At 40.5% G+C, this 20325-nt stretch overlaps 1 protein-coding gene across 1 annotated transcript in view; it reads right to left on the reverse strand.

Moving 5' to 3' along the window:
- LOC134546234 (epidermal growth factor receptor) overlaps positions 1 to 20325 on the reverse strand; it is a 605999-nt gene that overhangs the window by 323690 nt on the left and 261984 nt on the right. The window lies entirely within an intron of this gene.

Consider the following 20325-nt stretch of genomic DNA (forward strand, 5'->3'; position numbering starts at 1 on the left):
CAAACAGTGCAAAACTGCAATGGCGTATGTTCAAAAAAATTTTATTAAATCAAAATTCTCCATTACATGAATCGTTTGAAGAATGTTGGATCGTGGTTTTAAACTCTTTGAAAGAAAATAATTACGTAAGAAGCTGTAGTTAGGAAAATGTAACTAATCCTTATAGAGTATTGTTAAATTATTGTAGCTAATTTTTTATTTTGTTGTTGTTTATAACTGCATGGAACCATCTACCCTCCACTCCCATTGATGAGGTTGAATTCCGATAAAGGCCTCCCCTCACCCTCCCCATCCACCGTTTTGTCCTGGATACGCCCTTTAAATTATTTTCAAGAATCGACACCTACATAAGTAAAAGTGCAAATGTTTTATCTGAACGATCACAGCCACTAGAGGTGTGTATGTGTATAGTTTAAGACTTTTTACAAGAGTTGGCCATGATTCCATTACTACATGGATACAGCGAAAATCTACTTCTTGTCCAGCTGATAGCGACGCGAAACAGGGTCAAGTGTAGTGTTTGAATCTCGTGGAAACAGTTTCAAAGGAACTTCATGGCAGTGACTGTGTTTCATGATTTTTAAGACGTGGACAAGCACCATTTCCGCAGCGTTATAAAAGCGACTTAAACTATAAGTTACAGCATGGCCAACCCCCCCTCCCCCCCCCCTTTTCCAGACAATTCCTGACTCCGCGGTTGCTTACAATGGGGCGTGACTAGAGACGGACATGAACTACATGCACGATTGTGAGGCATGCTGTAACTTAGGTGAAGTCGCTTTTATAACGCTGCGGAAATGGTGCTTGACCACGTCTTAACTGCCGACTGCCTCCGGGGCGACTTGTTAATGGTAACGAACTAATTCAAATTCATGTGTTGCCATGTTGCAAATACACATATAATACGAAATACGGACACGAAATTTAATGTAGAATAATTTTAAATAATACCGAGGGTGATTATATAAAAATAGTGTTTTCAAGTACATTTATGGACGCAAACACACGTAGTTTCCGCAACTGCCATTAGAATTCGCTGCCGAAGCAGCTACATCGACTACAAATCATTCCATTCGCGGATAGAAATTTTAAACTATACAATGAAACTGCTCCGATAAAAGCGTAAAAGACTTGAAAAAATATTCTAAATCCCGGCTTTGGACCTAATTCTAGACAAGGAATTTTATTGAAATACTGCCCATCTTGTTAAAATTAATTAAACAGTTAAACATTTTAAAATTTCCCTTCAACTTTGTGAACTTTGGTTCGTGCCATCCGCCACAGATAGCAGAACACATTTTCGTTCCAAGCGCCTTCCGTTACTACTGCCAAGTGCCGTATACCGAGAGCTAAGATGTTACACAAAAATAAAAACTTTATAATATCTCTACTTTCTTCACGTCCGCGCGGGGGGACAGCGCTCTGCTCTCCAACCGACGGGCCGTTTGAAAATTGAAGAAGAAGAGATCGCAGGTTTCATAACCGCGAGGAACAGGGCCAGCTCATCCCACTTCGTGGAGAACGATTCGTTTCGCCGCCGCACGCGACATGTTCACGATGCACTTTTGTTTCCTCCCGCTCTAACCTCCTTACATGATTTTTTTTATTTTTTATATTTCATTTGTGGTCAAGAAGCTGAGGTAGGGACGGGAAGACGTATAGTCTGTGGCACATAACTTGTCTCAAATTTGATAGTTCTCAAACCTAGTACCATTGTTGTTCTGCCAACATTGTTTGTAACCAAACAATTACGTGTGTTTGTCAGCGTTCGTAAACAAATATGGCGTGATTACTATGCACTGTGCAAGTGACATTTGGGAAGTGGGCATCACTGTCACTACTTTTGAGAACTGTCAAATATTGATACAAGTTAAATGGCACAGACTATTCTTTAACAGGGACGCAACCAGACGTAGCCGGACACTTCCCTTCCAGGATTAAAAAATAAAATTAAAAATAAGTATAAGCGAAGACGGAATATATAAAAAAAATTATAGCAGCATAGCTAAATAAGATTACAGATTGATTATTTTGGAAGGATTCGTAATCCTTAGTGAGCTACAATAATGTATTTTATCCCCATGCCTCATTCACAGAATTGGCAGGAATGTGTTTCCAAATAGTCTATGTTTAATGCCGGTTTGTATATGTGTTACTGTAAGTATGTCATTACTGCAAACTTGACACGTGTGATTCATGTATTTAATAGCATTTATATATAATATATATGTATTTATGTCAATTGACTTTAGAACTTGTATTAAAACCAATTAAATTATCAGCAAAACATAAAATGTCCTGTTTTCTTTTCTCAAGCAAAATCGTTGCTTAAATTTCTGTATGTATAAACGTTGGAGCTCTGAAAGTCTACTATTCCCTGAGATCTTAGTGTGTCAGTTAATTCTCTTTTAAAATTAAATTATAAAGCAAACTCACTCATAAAAAACGCTCCAGTGGTTATTTTTGACCGTGGACCCCTCCTTCACAAACTCCTGGCTACGGTCTTGACCTTAAGAAAAAAACGAAACGCAAATTCGGTTTAAAATGTAGGAGTCGAGGATACGATTGTCTTATACGTTTGTATATTCTCCCTACTGAATTCTTGTTGAGGGGAATCAAACAACCCCACCATTTTGGATTTAAAAATAGTTTGCCACTGATTGCAGTGCAGCTTCCGAATTTCTTTAATCATGGCTTGAAATGGCACAGAACGTAGTTTTAGGTTCTTTCTGAATTCCACAATGATTGGGCTTGGGAGGTTGTCACTACAGTTATAGTTCGTCGTGCCGGTCCATTACGGGGGTTACGGACAAAGGCCTCAAAGTAAACATAATATTGCAACAAGGTTTAGAAGCTTGGGAAGATATGATTTGTATATTTTCATGCCAAACGTTTAATAAATATTCCCAAATATAAACCATACCAAAGGTGGAAAACTCCCCCTCGACATGCATTTTCTGTCGAGGCGAAACTGCGCTTCATATGGAGAGGAAGTGAACAAGATAGTTCTCCCTCATAGCCCCGGGAAAAAATACGGTTATTTGGTTTGCTAGCGTTTTTCTGAAATATTTTATAGGCAACCTCGGCCCTACATGCCTTGCGCCCCAAACAGCAGAGTTCCTGCATTATTATAGTTCGATTCTCGGGGCGGCTAGATTTGACAGGGGCGTCCCAACGTTAAACATTATTTTAACCTCGCAGTTATACGCCAGAATTAAGTTATAAAAAGCACATTCAAGAAAGATACAACACTACATTTATTGTGTACGTTCAAAAGTTAGAACCTGTCAACTTTAATGTTACCAATGTCCTTAAGCAATTCTGATTAGCGTGTTTTCGAGAAAAACAAACTTCAGTAATATAGATAGCATAATAAATAACCAGCGTTCTGAACCTACATCAAATACCTCAACGGCTGGGCGACTTATATACAGTAGGTGTATGAAGTTTTTCAATTAAGATGTTCGTGGCACAATAGTAAAAAAAACCTCCAAAACTATGTATGTCATCCCTACCGTGAGTTAGAAGTCAGGATCCACAAATGACTGTGTCAACTCAATCAATAGAAACTAAAGTTTCCATCAAGTGATGTTTTACTTCGTGTCTGTTTTCTTTAGATAGTGCGCGTTCCTCACAACTAGGAACCGGGCAAGTTTGTGATTTCAGTGACCTATAGGATAGACCCCATGATCCTCTATGCACTCGGGCAAATTACATCTACTCATTGGTTACTGACCCGTAACTCATGTTAACTCGGATGCTCGTGATTCGCTACTTCTTTTGTCGAAGGGTTTTAATTGGCCCAGAGTCATTCAGATAAACTGTGGCCCAATCACTGCAGCAGCAAAAAGGCAAACGTATTAGGATTCGAGCCTAAAGCGAAATAAATACGCAATTTTTTTAGGTAGCCATGAAAACCGTAAATACAATGTTATAAACCACAGTAAATTTACGGACATTTCAACGAAGAATACTCCCCAAATAACTGGATCTTCGTGGAAACTAAGCAATTTTCCAACTTCTTAGTTCTGTGTCTTCTAGAAAATAGGTTAAATATGCGCGTGAAAGGAAGGAAACAATAGTTTTTTTGATTGTAATGAGTTCATGGCCAACCTTCGTAGCATTAGTAATTTAAAATTTGCAAAGACATCCGTTGGTTTACGAATATCCATGGATAATTTTCAACCAGCGTAATAAGTTTAAATGTTAAGTACCTGCATTTACAACGCCACAATCTATATTATTCAGAGCTGGGCCAATGTTTTCATGAATTACATATATTAACATATTTTAAAGTACATTCTGGCTTTGGTCCACAAAGAGCCTGTAAGCTGCATGAAATTAACACCACATGAGATACAAATTTGTAACAGTTAATAAGTTTAATTCTGAAATACCTATAGTCAAAATGCAACAATTTGCAAGCAGCCATACTTCTAGAACCTTTCAGAGCTGGGCCAATGTTTTCATTAATGACTTACTCTAACACATTTTAAAGTACAGTCTAGCTTTGGTCAAGTAACAGCTTGTAGACTGCATGCAACTTAACACCATATGAGATTAACATTTTTAACATTGAATAAGTTTAATTCTGAAATATCTACAGTTACAATGCAACGATTTGCTACGGAAAGGTCATGCGTACGAACCAACCAAAAGCCCCAAAATGTTTTGGAGCGCCCGCATCGCTTTTTCCCCGGTCCAAAGGAGCGTTAATTGAGCCGGGGAAGATAAACGATCTCACGGCTTTAAACACTTTCATTTACAATTACAGTCAGGCAGCAGTTCGACCCGACAATCTTGACTGCCGACTGCCTCCAGGGCGACTTGTTAATGGCGTGAACTGTATTACAGCTCGAGGGGGTAAGGAAGATTCATAACTCCGCTCCAGCCCAACTGCAGGCTTAGCGCTGCATTTACGGGGCGTTGGAGATTCCCGGATACGCATTGACAACCACGAATTATAGCAGGCGGCAAGACTTCCAAAAAAACACGAATAAACACGACATTTGAAATAATAACACTAATTATATATCTTGTAGGACTCTTGTAGTATATCGGGTTCTTCAAGCATGAACCTAACAGTTATTAACAGTACAGTTATTGTCTTAATGCTAGTTTGCGTTTGAGTACGCAATGTTGTTTATTTCATTTCCTTGTCATTACCATTATTACTTGAGGGCTTTTATTGTCAATTTATCACGATAGATCTCTTCTAGCATTTCATGTTTAGCATCAAATTTGCTCAACTGAGATGTTTACTAAAAATCTAATAGCGGTAAAAAGTCCAAGTTCATAATTACACTCGCAAGCATTACCTTTTACAATTATAAAATGACATTTTATATAAATATATTTTGGGAAAATTTGTGATCCAAAGACAAATACAAGAAAACTATAAAAATAAATTTGGTTAGTGTTAAAAAAATTTCAAACTTGATCAACTTTATTTTATGAAGAAACTAGAAAGCCATAGATCTTCCAGCATTACCCCTCAAACTTTGTTGTCAAATATGGTTGGAGACGAAAATATGACAATCATTTGGCTAAAGAGCCACAAAAGATTTAACACGCCGGGTTTGACGGCATTTAATCCTTGTTAGGGCCTGGAACACCACCGACACAAGCTCCCAAGAGCCGGAGGGAAATGGATATGCCTTTTCATCGCAATCTGGAGGTGTGTGGAGAGGAAGTACGAGAGTTTGAGGCAACCCATCCCAGACATTGCCAACCACTCCCCCTTAACCTAATTATTTGACTAAGAGGAAAACCCCTTGTTAAGAATATTAAATGGCGCTTAACAAAGTCTGCCACAACTCTGGGACCCCTCAGACAACCCGGAGAGCCTGTGATCTGGCCCAAGTGCATTCTACCTCTACTAGCTGTCAAGACTGGTGCCGGAGATGTGTCGCCGCTCACCGCGTCCGCCCGTCAGTGGAGTGGGTACTCCTCAGGAGCGTGCTCTAAGCGACGGGCCACCTAACCATGCGACCCTGGGTATCAACAAGGGTCGTCACCACACTACTGCCTAGGATTTTCACGGCACTCGCGGGCTTAATTCGGTATCTGCCCCGGTCCAAGCCACAAAGAACGCCTTGAGGACTGGTCCCGTGGCGCCAGCCCCTCGGATACACCGCCGGCTCCGGTACCCCAGAGCTTACAGCATTCTTTCACGCCCGGTCGCGTCCGAAGTGCACCCACACTAGCCACAGTTACTTCACGATGAGACACGGCCTGAGGGACCCGACTGACTCCCCAGGTAAGGTTTCCGAACCTTCTGCTGTTGCCTGCAGAGAGGGCTTTCTCACATCACCAGATACTACTTTCCAACATCTGAGGATATCGAGGGACGAGGACTCCCAAACACTCTTGGTACCACGAGGAGGAAGTGAGTTTCCTCGGTGCGGATAGGCTATATATTCGCATCCTTGCATCCTTTAAGTAGTCCTGTTGGATTCAGTCTCGGATACTAGATGGCAACAGCTCCGACACCTCAAACTGCAGGAACCTTCTCCCGCAGGAGTCAGGACCACTCTCATGACAGTGTGACAGAGCCGCGGTAATAGTGTTACTAACTTATTGGGGAGGTCTGGGTTCGTAAGGGATATCACAATTACGTTTTATTACAGTTTAATTAATTACTAATATTTACATTACTAATAAATAATTGTACTTGATCACCAATCACGTGCACTTAAAAGTGTTTATTCGCAAGTCACTCAATGTCTATCAAGTTCCATAGTTCGCACTCCTCACTGTACACACACACAGTCTCGCGACACTCAGTCGCACTCTCACAGTCCCGTCGCTCCACGTCGCGCCGCTCTCTAGGCCCTCAGAATTCCCATGCCGCTAAAAGTGTCAGTGACATTAGTCCCAGAAGGGATGGCGAGTGGGGAGCGAAGGGAGATGGTTAGCCAGACCCTTGCCATCTGGGGCACGCGTGGCACGCGTGACGTTAGCGCCCGTGCGGGGCTGGAAGGCCCGCTCAGATACCCTGCCTCCTAGCACGCATGTAACAACAGTATTCCAGTCGCACTCCGGGTATACCTTCGAGCCGAGTCTTCGTGAGCAGATGGTAGTCGGTGCACGAAGCGTTAAGGACTTGTTCATTGCTAGGGAGGAGACGCAAGACGAGCACGTAAATAATATGAAAGAATGCATTCCAATGATGCCACTGCTTTTATGTTCGTCCTGCAGGTGTCGTGTCACGTCGCGCCGGTAGACGTCATCTTTTTGCCGTGTGGAAAACGACGGGATTTTATTTCACGACACGCGCATGAATCCGTTAGCCAGTATGGAGTGAGCAGAGAGAACAAGGGAGAAATTTACAATATAAGCCAATATTCGTCAATAATAGTTGGTGAAGTGAAAAAAACCTGGGAACATAAATATTTTTACGACTTAATTGAAAATATTGTTTTTTAAGACGAAACATAGACTAGATAATTTACAGAATCCTCGACTGATTTATGTGCGATTGGTAAATACCTGCTAAATTCCCGTTATTGTTTGGCGATAGTCTATACTGTAAACATTTGTATACATTAACATGATCCTTGTCATTGGATAACGGGTTAATGGTCACGCCCCCAAGACATGGGAGCCAAAACAGTTCACACACTATAAACAAAAGCAAGTCTTTCAGTACTCGCTAGTGATGTGTAAACATCTAACCTCGGTAACGGGCGAATTCGCGTGTTTTCATTTTGCAAATAAATTTCTAATACGATACTCGAAAACGCAATTTAAAGGATAATTCTTTAAAATTATGACGAGCGTGATAAGTATACATAAATTCTGTTTTCAACTACATTTATTGTTGCGAATCACATGTAGTTCCCGCAACCGCCGCTATACTTCGCGCTGGAGCAGTTACGTCAACTATATAATCGTTTGGTTAGCAAACCGAAATTTTAAACTACATAATGAAACGACTCCGACAAAAGCGAAAAAGACCTGAAAAAATACTAAAAACATAATTTTGAATCAGATTTTCAACAAGGAATTTTATTAAAATAGTGTCCATATTGTCAAAATATACTAAACAGTTAATATTTTGGCTTTGTGAATTGGTTCGCGCCATCCGCACAGATGGCAGCATCGTGGTTACACATTTTAGTCCCATGCGACTTCCGTTGCATTCAGAATTTACTCCCACCAAATGCCGCACAGGCCTGCCAAGAGCTAATATCTTGCGCATCAACACTATGCATCAGACCGAATAACATGCATCCTGCAAAGAATACAAATGCTACGGCATCCTATTGACACGATACATCGACTTGACTATACACACGTTCGTGGAGCCTAGGCCAGCACGAGTAAAGTAACTAGGAGGTTGTATTTCTGTTAGTAATCGGTTGAGTACATGCAGTGTGACGCAAAATTTTTATGGGCATGTATTTTCCGCGAAAATATTTCAAGACTATAGCGTTCTTAGAGTGCAGTGTGCAATTAAACAGTAATTTACTATATCTTTCCAATGCAAGGTGTATACCATTAGCACTATCCTTGTTTCAATATATGTTGCTAGATATATTGAAAGAGCACAAAAGTTTGGACAAAACTTTATATTGTAATAATTTTTTTTTAATGAAGGCCCACTTAAAATTGTATTTTTAAAAGGAAAATTTTGAATGCGTATTCTGAAAATACATTTTCTTGATGTATTTCATGAAGAGCGTTATCAAATAAAACTTCATTCTCACTTCTAAGGAAAAGTAACATAAAGAAGTCATCTTGGTTTAAACCTTTGTATCATTTTTTATTTATTTATTAACATTTTTAGCCTTATTTGACCACAAGACATAATACAAGAATGCCTTATCATTAATAGTGACCGACTGCTACAAATAGTTTCTATTGTGAAATAATTATCGGTAGAGACCGGAAAAATTCGCGAATTCATTTCGCGATAGGCTAAAATATAAATAGTTATACCTCAGTGCTGCCTCTGTTATTGGCTCACAACTCACCTGGATGACTCTGGGCCAATGAGAAACACCCAACCGAAGCTTTATCGAATCACAGGCTGCCACGTTGGGACGTTTCACAAAACAGCAGCCAATGAGTGGGTGGCATTTGACCGAGTGTACGTAGAACTATCTAGTTCATTCTGGAGGTCATTGAACCCGCGAATTTTTCCGGTCCCTAATATCGGTGTTTAGAATTTATATATATATATTTTTTTCTTCAGAATGTTTTTAACTATAATATCACCATCAAAAGACATTATTTTATGGTCATACAAAAAGCAACAAATAGTAAAATTAAAAAAATATATATTGCGACTTATTATAATTAATTATCGATAATATATAAAATGATACTTGTAATGTTAACAAGCCGGGTAGTATCAATCTGGCAACAGTGGATGCCATTTGCTCTGTACTGCTATCTAAGCGTGAGACGGAATATATCTGAGAGTTAAATACACTAAAGCATCGTCTGCGTTTCATGATTGGTCGATTTTCTTTCAGATACATGTTTATTGTAGTACACCAACCACAGCCATTCAGTGCTTAAGCAAACGCGATCTAAATCGGCCCGGTCAAATAAGGCAGTCACTTGTCTTGCAGACAGCCGCCAATCACAAGGCAGAAACCGCTGGGATGAGTATACTTTGTTGTAGTCAAATATGAGTTAAAGTTTTTTCGCGAAAAATACGTGGCCCTGATAATTGGTTCAGCGACGACGCACTCGTTCTTGCGTACGTAGTTGAGCGTGAACCGACATCAGCGCCGAGATGATAAGGGGGAAATACGAGGTGGTAGAGAGTGGGAAGGAGCCGGTAACGGTTGGGGAAGTAGGGGGAGGAGGCACGTAACGTGTAAGCCACTAATGGCGAGTCAAGTTTAGGCAAACAACGCTCAACGAAACTACGCAGCGCGCTTGTTTGCCCACTGCAGGCACTGATTCATAACTCAAACCGCCTTTCGCCGCGGCCAGTGAAATTCTTCCTCGCGCCCTCCCACGCGACTAGCGGGTTTTAGGACCACTGCGACGAGGGTCTCGCCAAACAAAGACGTAGAGTGGAGGGGGGAATCCCGCTCCCAAAACTCTCACAGCACCGCGCGGACGTAATTTTTAAAATTACACTTCTATAAAAAGACACGTTGAGGGTGGAATTTTAATATGCAACGGAAATGTAATGATATGCGCACGCGCGTTTCTGCTGTAGCCACGAGCCGAAGTCGAAAAGATGGCAGATCCACGTGTGAAGGCTGCACTCGTATATATTCGTTTTCGTGAACATCGTGGAACGTAAGTGAAACTATCCTGGAATACACTTTGTGAACTTGAATAATAATAACAAGACAAAATCGTGAAGGTAAAAATTTATATTATTTATTAACGAAGAAAATTGTGTTGGCGTTCACGTGGCGACAGGGATATTTTATATTTAGTTAGTTTTCTAAAACATGTCGATCGTGGCGCTATCTTTTTTTTATAAAAACTAATAGTTGAAGTTATATATTGTTGGTCGGGTCACGTGCAGGTGCAGAGCTGGCTGGCGACTGCTGCAACATGATATGCGCCGCGCGCGCCTGGAAGATTACAAGGATTGTCGCTTTCTCCCCTCCTTCTCCGCACTCCCCGCGCGGCGCCCTGCCTTTGACACGTAACTGACACCGGACAGCTGGGAGTTGCGCGAGCCGCCGACACGTGTTTTCGAGAGATTTCTGCCGTCGGGACGGCTCGTGATGACGCGACAGGCCCCGGCCGCTCTCGTGAGTTCTGGAATTGCACTAGGGCCTATATATATGCCCGACGACGCCAGGGCGAGTCAGTAGAGAGTCAGTTCGGAGTGTTCAGTCGGGAGTTCTCCCGCGGCGGAGTTTCCGGGCGAGAGTGCCGCGGGTGCGGCAGAGTGGCGAAGTCCTTGGACGAAGGTTCCAGGGCAGGGAGTGAGTGAGTGAGTTCAGTGGAGTCGGGAGTTTTCCCGCGGCGGAGTTTCCGGGTGATAGAGTCGCGGGCGCGGCGGAGTCCCGAGCGAAGTTGCGAGCGAGGAGTCAAGCGGATCCTCGGCGAAGGGGAAGTGCGTCGGCGGTGGCGGAGTGTGGCGACGGAGTCCCACGGCGGAGACCCACGAGGGGTGCTGCGGCGAAAGTTGCGCCAGAGGTACGGCCCAGCGAGGTGTGTGGAACGAGTGACTGGGAAATAGACCTTTCTTTAAGTGTAATTAATTATTTGCCATTTTAGAAGATTTTTGTGACATAAGTAGAGGCAATAAACAAAACTGTGAAGTGTAATAAAATCTTTAATTGGGCTATCCTTTACGAACCCGCGGTAAATCGTAACAATATGTACAAAGTATGTAAAAAGACTGTTGTATGTCATAGGGAAAACAGAAGAATGGACAAAGAAAAATTAATACATTTACACACAGACCAAGCCAAAATCTTGTTCTCAGCCCACTGTGTTCGTCTGTGCTGAGATTCTGTTCTAATTTCTTCCACGAAAACCTCTGTGCTGTCTATACATAAAACATCAATAGCGTAAGAACATAATAATGGTTTTGATCAATTTTCCAAATGGCAGGAATCATTCAGAGAACATATTTAGTGTCTACGTTGTTATGAAACTCTTTCACCAACATGACATCAAAAAAAACATGCAAAGATTCTTACAGCGGTCCGACTTTCTACTTTATTTTTTATTCCCTCTCTCCTTCTCAAAAATCGAGCATGCTTAATCATGAGCGTTGCATTTTTTCGTTACGCTACAATGAGTTTTCTCTAAGGGCATTGTTTTTTTTTGTTGTTTTTTTTGCGAAAAAAGCACCGTGGTTCCAGGCGACTTCCGTGACATTCACGAATCACTCCTACCAAATGCCGTGTGCCGACCGAGCAGAGACCTGGCTGCCCCAGCAGGAGCCACGGGATGCGTGCAGGCAGGCGGCGCGCCAGAGCTGCGCGGTGGACAGAGCTTGGGGCGCCGCCCGCCCGGGCAGAGCTTCAGGGAAAACAGCGCGATTTCAAAACTACTCGACACATCCGAGTGGGGTGTGCTTACGAAAACCATCTAAGGCCGATAAGTACTTTTGATTTCGGATTAAATTTTTTAAACTGTGTTCTTTGAAGAGTGAAAATGGCTAAAAGGCGTGTTTTCGGAGTGATTTGCAGGCATAAAATAACCGGTGCAGATTCTTGGAAGCACTTAAGGAGACACCCTAGTAAAACATTTGAGCACGCTGGGCTACAGGACACGTGCTGCAGCTAGTGGATGGGTGGAGCCATATAGCTGAGCTGCTTGTGGGGAAGGAGAAGAAGCAAGGGGTGGCTCTATGGAAGGGTTGGAGGGGAAGGCTCTTTTGTCACTTTATCTGCTGGAGTACAGTTGCTGCGTTATCTGCGAACGAGGTCAGGACAAGGCGGGGGACTGCCTACCGCTACGTACACTAACAGATTACAATTCTGGTATCGCCTTGCTTGCGTTTCGACAGTGTTTATTATTTTGAAAAATAAAATAAGTGTTTCGCTCCAGACTATCTCCATGAGTTAAAAAAAACGTATTTAAAAGAGTTTTTTAAATCCACCTACTACATAATTTAAGAGATATACATAGATTACAAAAAAAAAATATATATATTACCAAAAATCAACGAATGGCTCGTGGTTTCAAAACGTCGACGGCTACTTAATAAAATCTATCACAAAAATTCTCCAAAACTTTTACTTTCAAAATAATATTTATGTGATGAATGGTTTTTCACGTACAGTCAAATATTTATAAAAATAATCAGGACCACAACGAAAAATCACATCTTACAAATAGATTTTTTCTCTAAAACAGGGAATAAAAGTTTTTAAAAAAATACATTTTTCCTTGTATACATAAAAAACAAATTTTAAAATTGCAATAACCAAACTACAAACCAATTTTTAACCTACTTCCTGAAGAACAGGTGCAAACCAAACTCAATTTCCAATCAATTCTGTAAAGAATAAAATAATACCCGCAAGAAAATGTGCGCACCGACGAAACATTGTCAACTTTGTATTCTAGGTCTCAGATCGTGTTTAGTTACACAATATACTTTACGGACACGGCATATTACTATTTTCTGGAATTTTTACATGTTTTCCATTAGATTTTTCAGCATATATATATATATATATATATATATATATATATATATATATTTATTTAAAACGACTTTAATGATGCACAATATGATTAATATTTGAACATAAACGAACTGGGATCCCGTTCCGAGCATTAATAGAGACTGTTTATGTGCGGTATTGATTATTTAGATGTTGCAAATAGTGACTACAGGTGGATCCAGACGCTATGTTTATTCAGTCACGTTGAAGTCCATCTGAGTTCCATATGATCGAAGGAGTTCGGATGGTGTGGAAGATCTCAGTGTGCACTGACTGTTGTGCTCAAGGTGTCAGTGAATTCATAGCTGGAATTAATTTTAAGCCTAAGTACGTTATTTGGTGCGGTATTTAGGCTGTCAAATAAGGTTCAAAAGATGGCTGCATTGATGTTTGATGAGAACTACTTTCTTGTCTGTAAAATATTCTCCAGCGAAACCCCTAAATATACCACCGCTATTGTTGGATTTTCTATACAAATTATCAAAACATTTTATTTTGTTTCATCACTCACTAGCTGGTATTATATCATACGAAAAATGGTATGTTATGTATTTATTTACGGGATTCAGCTCAGTGTTAAAACGTTAGTCATACATCGTTCAAAAAAATTAGAATTTTATTTAGAATAGAGTATAAGAAAGGTAGAAACCAGTGGCTATGTTTAACTTTTAAAACTGGATTAAGCATTTTGTTGCTCACATAAGTTCAGATTTTTTAATTCATTTAACGTAGATTGGCGCATCTTGTAATTATGCATGTCTGGGTTTCAACACAGTTGTGTGTTGATATTTCGTTACAAGTTAATTCAATTATATTCTGCGTCAAATTGCTGGCTTGCATTTACAAATTAAAAACAAATGTGTTCATCTTTGCCGTTATTTTTTTTCTGATTAAATTCCATCCAACGCTGCCCAGGAACGTAACATCTGACATCACCTGATACTGGCTTGTTCTCCGCGTGTTTGTGTGTTCATAACTGCTGTCCATTCTTTAAGGTTTTTTTATGGCAAATTGTGTGAACCAGCCACGGAGTTAGGAAATTTCAGGAGACGGTACGTTATGACGTAGAAAAAGTCACTTTTCTAACCTCGCCATTGCCATATTCTTCAGCCCAAACCATTGCTAAGAAGAGTGCTTGACCTCGTCTGATGATAGTAAGTATGAAAAAAGAATCGCCGTTGTTAAACAGTCATGGCGCAGACCATGAGCTAAAAAAAAGAGTGCATGTAACTCAGTGCACGTGGTAGAAGTGAAACTTATTTGGCAATTCAAACCTCGACTCGTAAGTATTTCGTAAGGGGTAAAATGGCAGAGATAGAGAGAAAAAAATCAATTTTATAAATAAACATGAATTAATTAAATTACTACTCACTTCAAAACAAGCTGAAACCCCGTTGTGTTGCCTTCTGCCCAAATACTCCCTTACTAGATGCCAGCAAGGTAGAGTGGCGTCAGGGGGAGGCGGGTCCCTACCGCCGCGACCCGCCTATCCCTGCAGCATGGCGGGGTGCAACCTGAGCCGCACGCCGCCGCGTGGAGCCCGCTCAAGGCATCGGTAGGCACCGACAAGTTCTCTGCATCGTCCGAACCCCAGTCTCCGTCCTTTTCGCGTCAGAAACATTCCACAGCAATATTTCACGAAAACATTGCCTTAAAATTCGGCCTTGAAATTTTACTCCCAACACACCGAAATAAGTTTCACTTCAAAAAGGTTTCACCCTGTTAAAATATAATCATGCAGACGTGAAACCTGCAATGGCGTACGTACATGACATTATTTTTTTTTTAAATTGGAGTGAAAGATTCAACATCGCAGCAGAAACTCGCCGGTGCGCGACCTTCTGCGCACCCGCCACGGGAGTAACGGTTGTGAAAGTCCCCCGAGGCGCTGCGGTCCAGATCTCCGTCGCCGCCGGGCGACTGTCCCGTTGCAACGCCCCGGAAACCGCGTCCGGTCGGCGCCCCCTGCTCCCTCCTCCCCCTCCCTAGCGAGATCACACGCACAAACAGCTTCGGGGAAGGTCGACACGCGAGCAAAATTTAAATTACTCCTTTACTTTTTTCTAAAGGTGGAATAATCTCCCACACACACACCGCATGGGCGTAGATCCGGGAACCCCCCCTGGAATTAAGAAGCCCCTAACTGAGGAGGCCCGCATGCACTTGCAAAATCGTGGCTGTGAAATTGGGTTTATAAACGTAAATGTAAAACTATGTTTCATTGAAATTTTTCTGTGCCTTTTAAAGTTTTCTGCTTATTGCATGCATAAAGGCCAGCATATGGGCAGTATACAACAAACAAGCACCCTGTCCAGAGATGGCTTGTGTCAATTAAAACCCACGCCCAAAACCCACGCAGTATTCCCTCCCTTGAGAATTTCCGCGCGTCCCCCCCCCCCCCTCCCCAAGAGAGAACCCCACATTTTTGCGCCCCTGCACACAAGCACACACATTTATGTACAAAAACATATACACGCACATACTTACATACATATATATTCTAAATCAGGGTGATTTCAAGAATAAAAAACTTTGACACACATTTGAGGGGGATTAGGTCTCCATCTTGCGATTCCAATATTTTGATCCCCCTTGAAATAAAGCATCCGTGCTATTTTTTGTTGGTTTTTGTTTTGACATAATATATGACTTAGCTGTGACTACTTGTTGAAGTAAGAAAACTGTGAACTAGTCTGGTTATCATGACAGTTGTAATCGCCCGCGTGAAATAATAAGTTATTTTCTCGCGGGCTTACAGACTAGAGCCTGTCAGTAAACATGTGATCGCAAAAAAGCATAGAAAATCTGGGAGATTGTATTTATGCCTTGAAATGGCGAAAAATAGGATAAATAGTTCAATATTAGATTTTTAGCAGCAAAATAAAGGAAAAATCCAAGGTGGAGCCTAATACCCCGTAACTCCAGCTCGTAAGTTCGAACTTGTGGAATTCCAAGTTAACAATGTCTTTGGTGTTTGGTAATTTTAATAAGCGGGCTTTTGAGAACAACAAACTTTGACTCACACACGCACAAGATCAAGGAATTGCCCGGGCCTTACGCATCATGAAGAGGCTTCTTTTAGTATAATGGGGATAATTGGGATAAATTTTTTTTTTAATCACATGTAGGGTAGAAGATTTTATTTAGACAGAAAACAACCAACCAAGCAAACATTCTTTTTCTAATATTTCGAACCATTTATTGCAAAGCTTGAGGAAACTCAATGTCGTCCGTGTGTCCATACGAAACAGTTTACTTATCATAGAATCGCCATGAGCCATACACGACTCCCGCCAGTGGCGGTAACTGCGGTGTTGCTGGCGAGCTATTAAAAGCGTGCGCTCGCTAAAGAAGGCCGCTGATTGTAAACTTTATGTCGATTGTATTTCAGGAGTTGCCACACATTCGTTGCGCGGTTTCACTGATAAGCTGACATGTGCGTCTAAAAATTTTAACGTGTCACTATCAGGCACTAGAGATATGCAAATAGCGCTTATTGAGTGAACGAACAGTGCTCCACGGCTCATCTCAATCCACGTCTGTCCGATATTCCCATGAAATTGGCTGACATGTACACTTTTCTGTGGGAGGATGAACTCAGTATGTTTGAGAATACTGTGCAAGGCACGGTTGTGGCTGAGGTGGAAGTTATGCTGAAGGAAATAATATCTACTCGAGGTTCGAACCAGAGTCCTTCAGCTACGAAGCCAGGTGCCTAAAGTAAGCCCTAGACGGTCAATCAATTTGATCAAAAGTTTGCGTCAATCGATTGAGTCAAGCATGGAACCCTTTTGACGCTTGAGGAATACTAACTTCCATTGGGTAACGCCAATACGAATTAGTTTTGATCAAAAGATTTAAGGGTTTATTGACGGGTTGATTGAAGCGCGCGTCAATCGATTAACTGTGATCAAACTATTGACCGTCTAGGGCCTCCTTAATAGTGTATCATCTTTTTGTAGTGAATAAAAACATTTCATTTCTTGTGCCACATCAGTAATGTCTCTTGAGGCTAGTACAGTGTACCAAGTTATAAAAAAGTACATGCCAAATATATACTTGCTAAAGGGGCTCGTCAGTGACATTCCTCTTGTTTCAAAGGTGAAGTGTGCATAATTTCATCAAGATCAGTGTAAAACTGTATATTTTTATTAGACACAAACAAACATTCTTCCGTTATGTACCTATAATATGATCACGGAATAAATGGAACTGCTGTAGGACTACAATCCAATAATAAACACACTAAAAACATCGGTAGATAAGGTGAAATGTGACAGCTCTGAACCAACATAAGTTATTGTCCTGATTATACACACGTTAATGGATTTGGCCTGGAAACAAAAAATAACCACAAAAACACTTATAAATAAAAAGTTTCCGTTTGTTTGTTTCACTGTCTTTGTGAGATTGTGTAAATCCTCCCTCGTTTCTCTTTCGCACCCCCTGAAAAAAGAACTTCGGTTGTTCTTGATGAAAATTTCGCTATTGGAATGTTGATGCTTTCTTCGTCTACTGGAAATACGATAGATGAATCCATGGAGTCAGGAACTGTCAGGAGACGGCATGTTGTGACGTAGTTGAAGTCAATTTTTAATCTCATCACCATACTACCATCCAAAACATAGCGGAAATGGTGCTTGAACACGTCTGATGATGGTTAGCAAGAATAAATTAAAATATTCGTAATTAAAAAAAGTTAATTCATAAAAAATAATTAAAAACAGTTTCCACGATGCAAACATTACACTTCAGCCAATGTTTTGGGCGTATAACCAAAATTAGCTGAAGGGGGAAAAAAGTCTTCACACATTTACCATGTAATCATTCAGACTTTGCCATCCCTTGGATGGATTAGAATTGTTCTCTAAGGGGAAACTAATTGTATTAGTGTGGGATGTATCAACAAGTGCTCAAGTGTTCCGACGGCTCCCATACTCGCTGTGTTGCCTGGAGTCCACAAGTCGCTCTTCAGGTGCGAGTGATGCCGCATTACGTCAAGGTAGGGATCGAGAAAAAAAGGGGGAAGGGGGTGAAACAAAAGGTACAAGACTTTGTTCATGTCCTAAGCGCTGTGAAACACAGGTTGTACGTAATATTACAGGCATTAAACCACGTTTAACTGTTTTAACAAACGACGCGCGGATCAAGTAAAGAGAATTTGACACCCGTTAGTGTATAGGGTATACGTAGGTAGGAGAAAAGAAGTTTAGGTAACACCAATAGTCCGGTCAAAATAGACATAAAAATAGTGATCAAATAACAAAAATTCCGACAGAGCTGAATTTTGGTAGAGACCTTGGTACACCACGCACGCACATCACACACACACCAACACACACACACACACACACACACACACAGTGCGAGCCTGAATGCGACAGACGAACTTGGGCTGCAGGTCTAGCACGACAAAATAAGCTGAAAACATATTTAAGATTTATTGTCATAAAAGTGTTTCCCAAGTATGAACTTCTACAATAACCGTGAATTTTCTCACTGCAACAAAATTATTTCATTGTATTAATTGGAAGGCAACACGCCACAAAAAAATATGTTGAAAATAAAAGTGTTAACCGCAACTATTTCAATGACACAATTTTGCTGCAGCGATAAAATTTGCTGTAGTTGTGAAACCTCGTTCAATTAAACATAATCCAGACGCTCAGTGTAGCAACTTAAATACTGTATCTATTATTTACAACAAAAAATGTTCAGCTCCAACTTCAAATACGAAACCCAGTCTCGGGAAGCACGTTAGATCATTTTTTCAACCCTTTTTTCGTGATGAACCTGCATCCCAAGTTGTTCGGTCGAATTCAGACTCTCACTGTATAAACAGGCATCTTGCACATATCTTGGAGTGAAATTAATCGACAAAATATTCGTGGCTCTTATCAAAAACAGACTAAAATGGATTCAGCAACCCAATAAACGACAAAAACGTGACTGAACACAAATACGTGGAGCATAAACTGGTACTAGGAAATAAAATAAGAGATAAATTTTATTCATTGGTTTTAGCAAGTCTGCAGAAAATTCTATACTCACTATTCATCATAATTGGATACAGATTATTTGTTGTTTCAAAATATAAAAGCAAAATTCACTTATATGGAATTTTTTTCAGATTATTAAAAAATAAATAAACATGCAAAATAAACACGCAAGGCAAGTAAAGTCGCCCAAGGACTTCGACATAAAATATCACAGTCGTGAAGGATCAGAGGGAATCGGGGGTATTTTAATGGGTGTAATCTGGGAGCATAGCTTTTTAATTGCCCTCAATCATTCCACTGTTACGGGCTCTCACGAAGCGCTGAGGTCATCCACCAGACAGTCCAACAGGAGTGGCCCACGTGACGCATTTCCCGCGCAAAGGAAGAGAGAGCTACTGAGTTTCTCCAAGGCTAAACTAACCTGTTAAATAAAACGGGACACAAGATAATCAATTATAAATCAACTATTTTTTTTCTCATGATTATTTTTTTAGGTTTATTTTTTTTATTGAAAATATCGGTTGGTCGGCTTGAAATGCGAATCCTTGAACGCATGCATATGCATAGTCACACGCGTAACATGGGTGACAAGTAGCCAACCACGCAACTAATATTAATATATGGTAGTAGGCTATTACGTAAATGTAAAAATTATGAAAACAAGGATTTTTTTAAATAACACTTGTTTGACTACAGTCTTTGAGTATGTGAAAAATCATTAAAATATAAAAAGAATTTAATATCCAACCATGTTTGAAGTCGCTTGGAAGATGATGACTCCAAAATGATCGTCTAACGTCATTTGTAATTTATTCATCAATAATTCAAACCGTCTTTGGGATTTAATACTGCAGTAGGTGAGCCGTTTTATTTTCAAACTAATTTTGCAAACGCATTACCACGTATAACAAAATCATATCATTCCTGGAGAAGTAAAAAGTCTGCAACTGCCCTGTCTTAAAAACTCACTACGTTTCACATTCAGGAAGAGATAGGATCCGAAAGACGCCATCTACATTCCGACAGTTTCAAGGACATTTTTATTTCCTATCGTTTAATGTTTCAAAATTTAACTTCTTAAAGTATAGTACATAGTTAATATGTATGAAAAACGCTATTGTGACAGGCTGCTGCAAATAATTTACCCTGTGAAGTCATTAGAGTTTATAATTGATTTCATATATTTTTTGGAAAGACAATTGAAAAGAGTACGG

The sequence above is a fragment of the Bacillus rossius genome, chromosome 1, assembly GCF_032445375.1.
Source record: "Bacillus rossius redtenbacheri isolate Brsri chromosome 1, Brsri_v3, whole genome shotgun sequence".
In the NCBI taxonomy this organism is placed as follows: Eukaryota; Metazoa; Arthropoda; class Insecta; order Phasmatodea; family Bacillidae; genus Bacillus; species Bacillus rossius.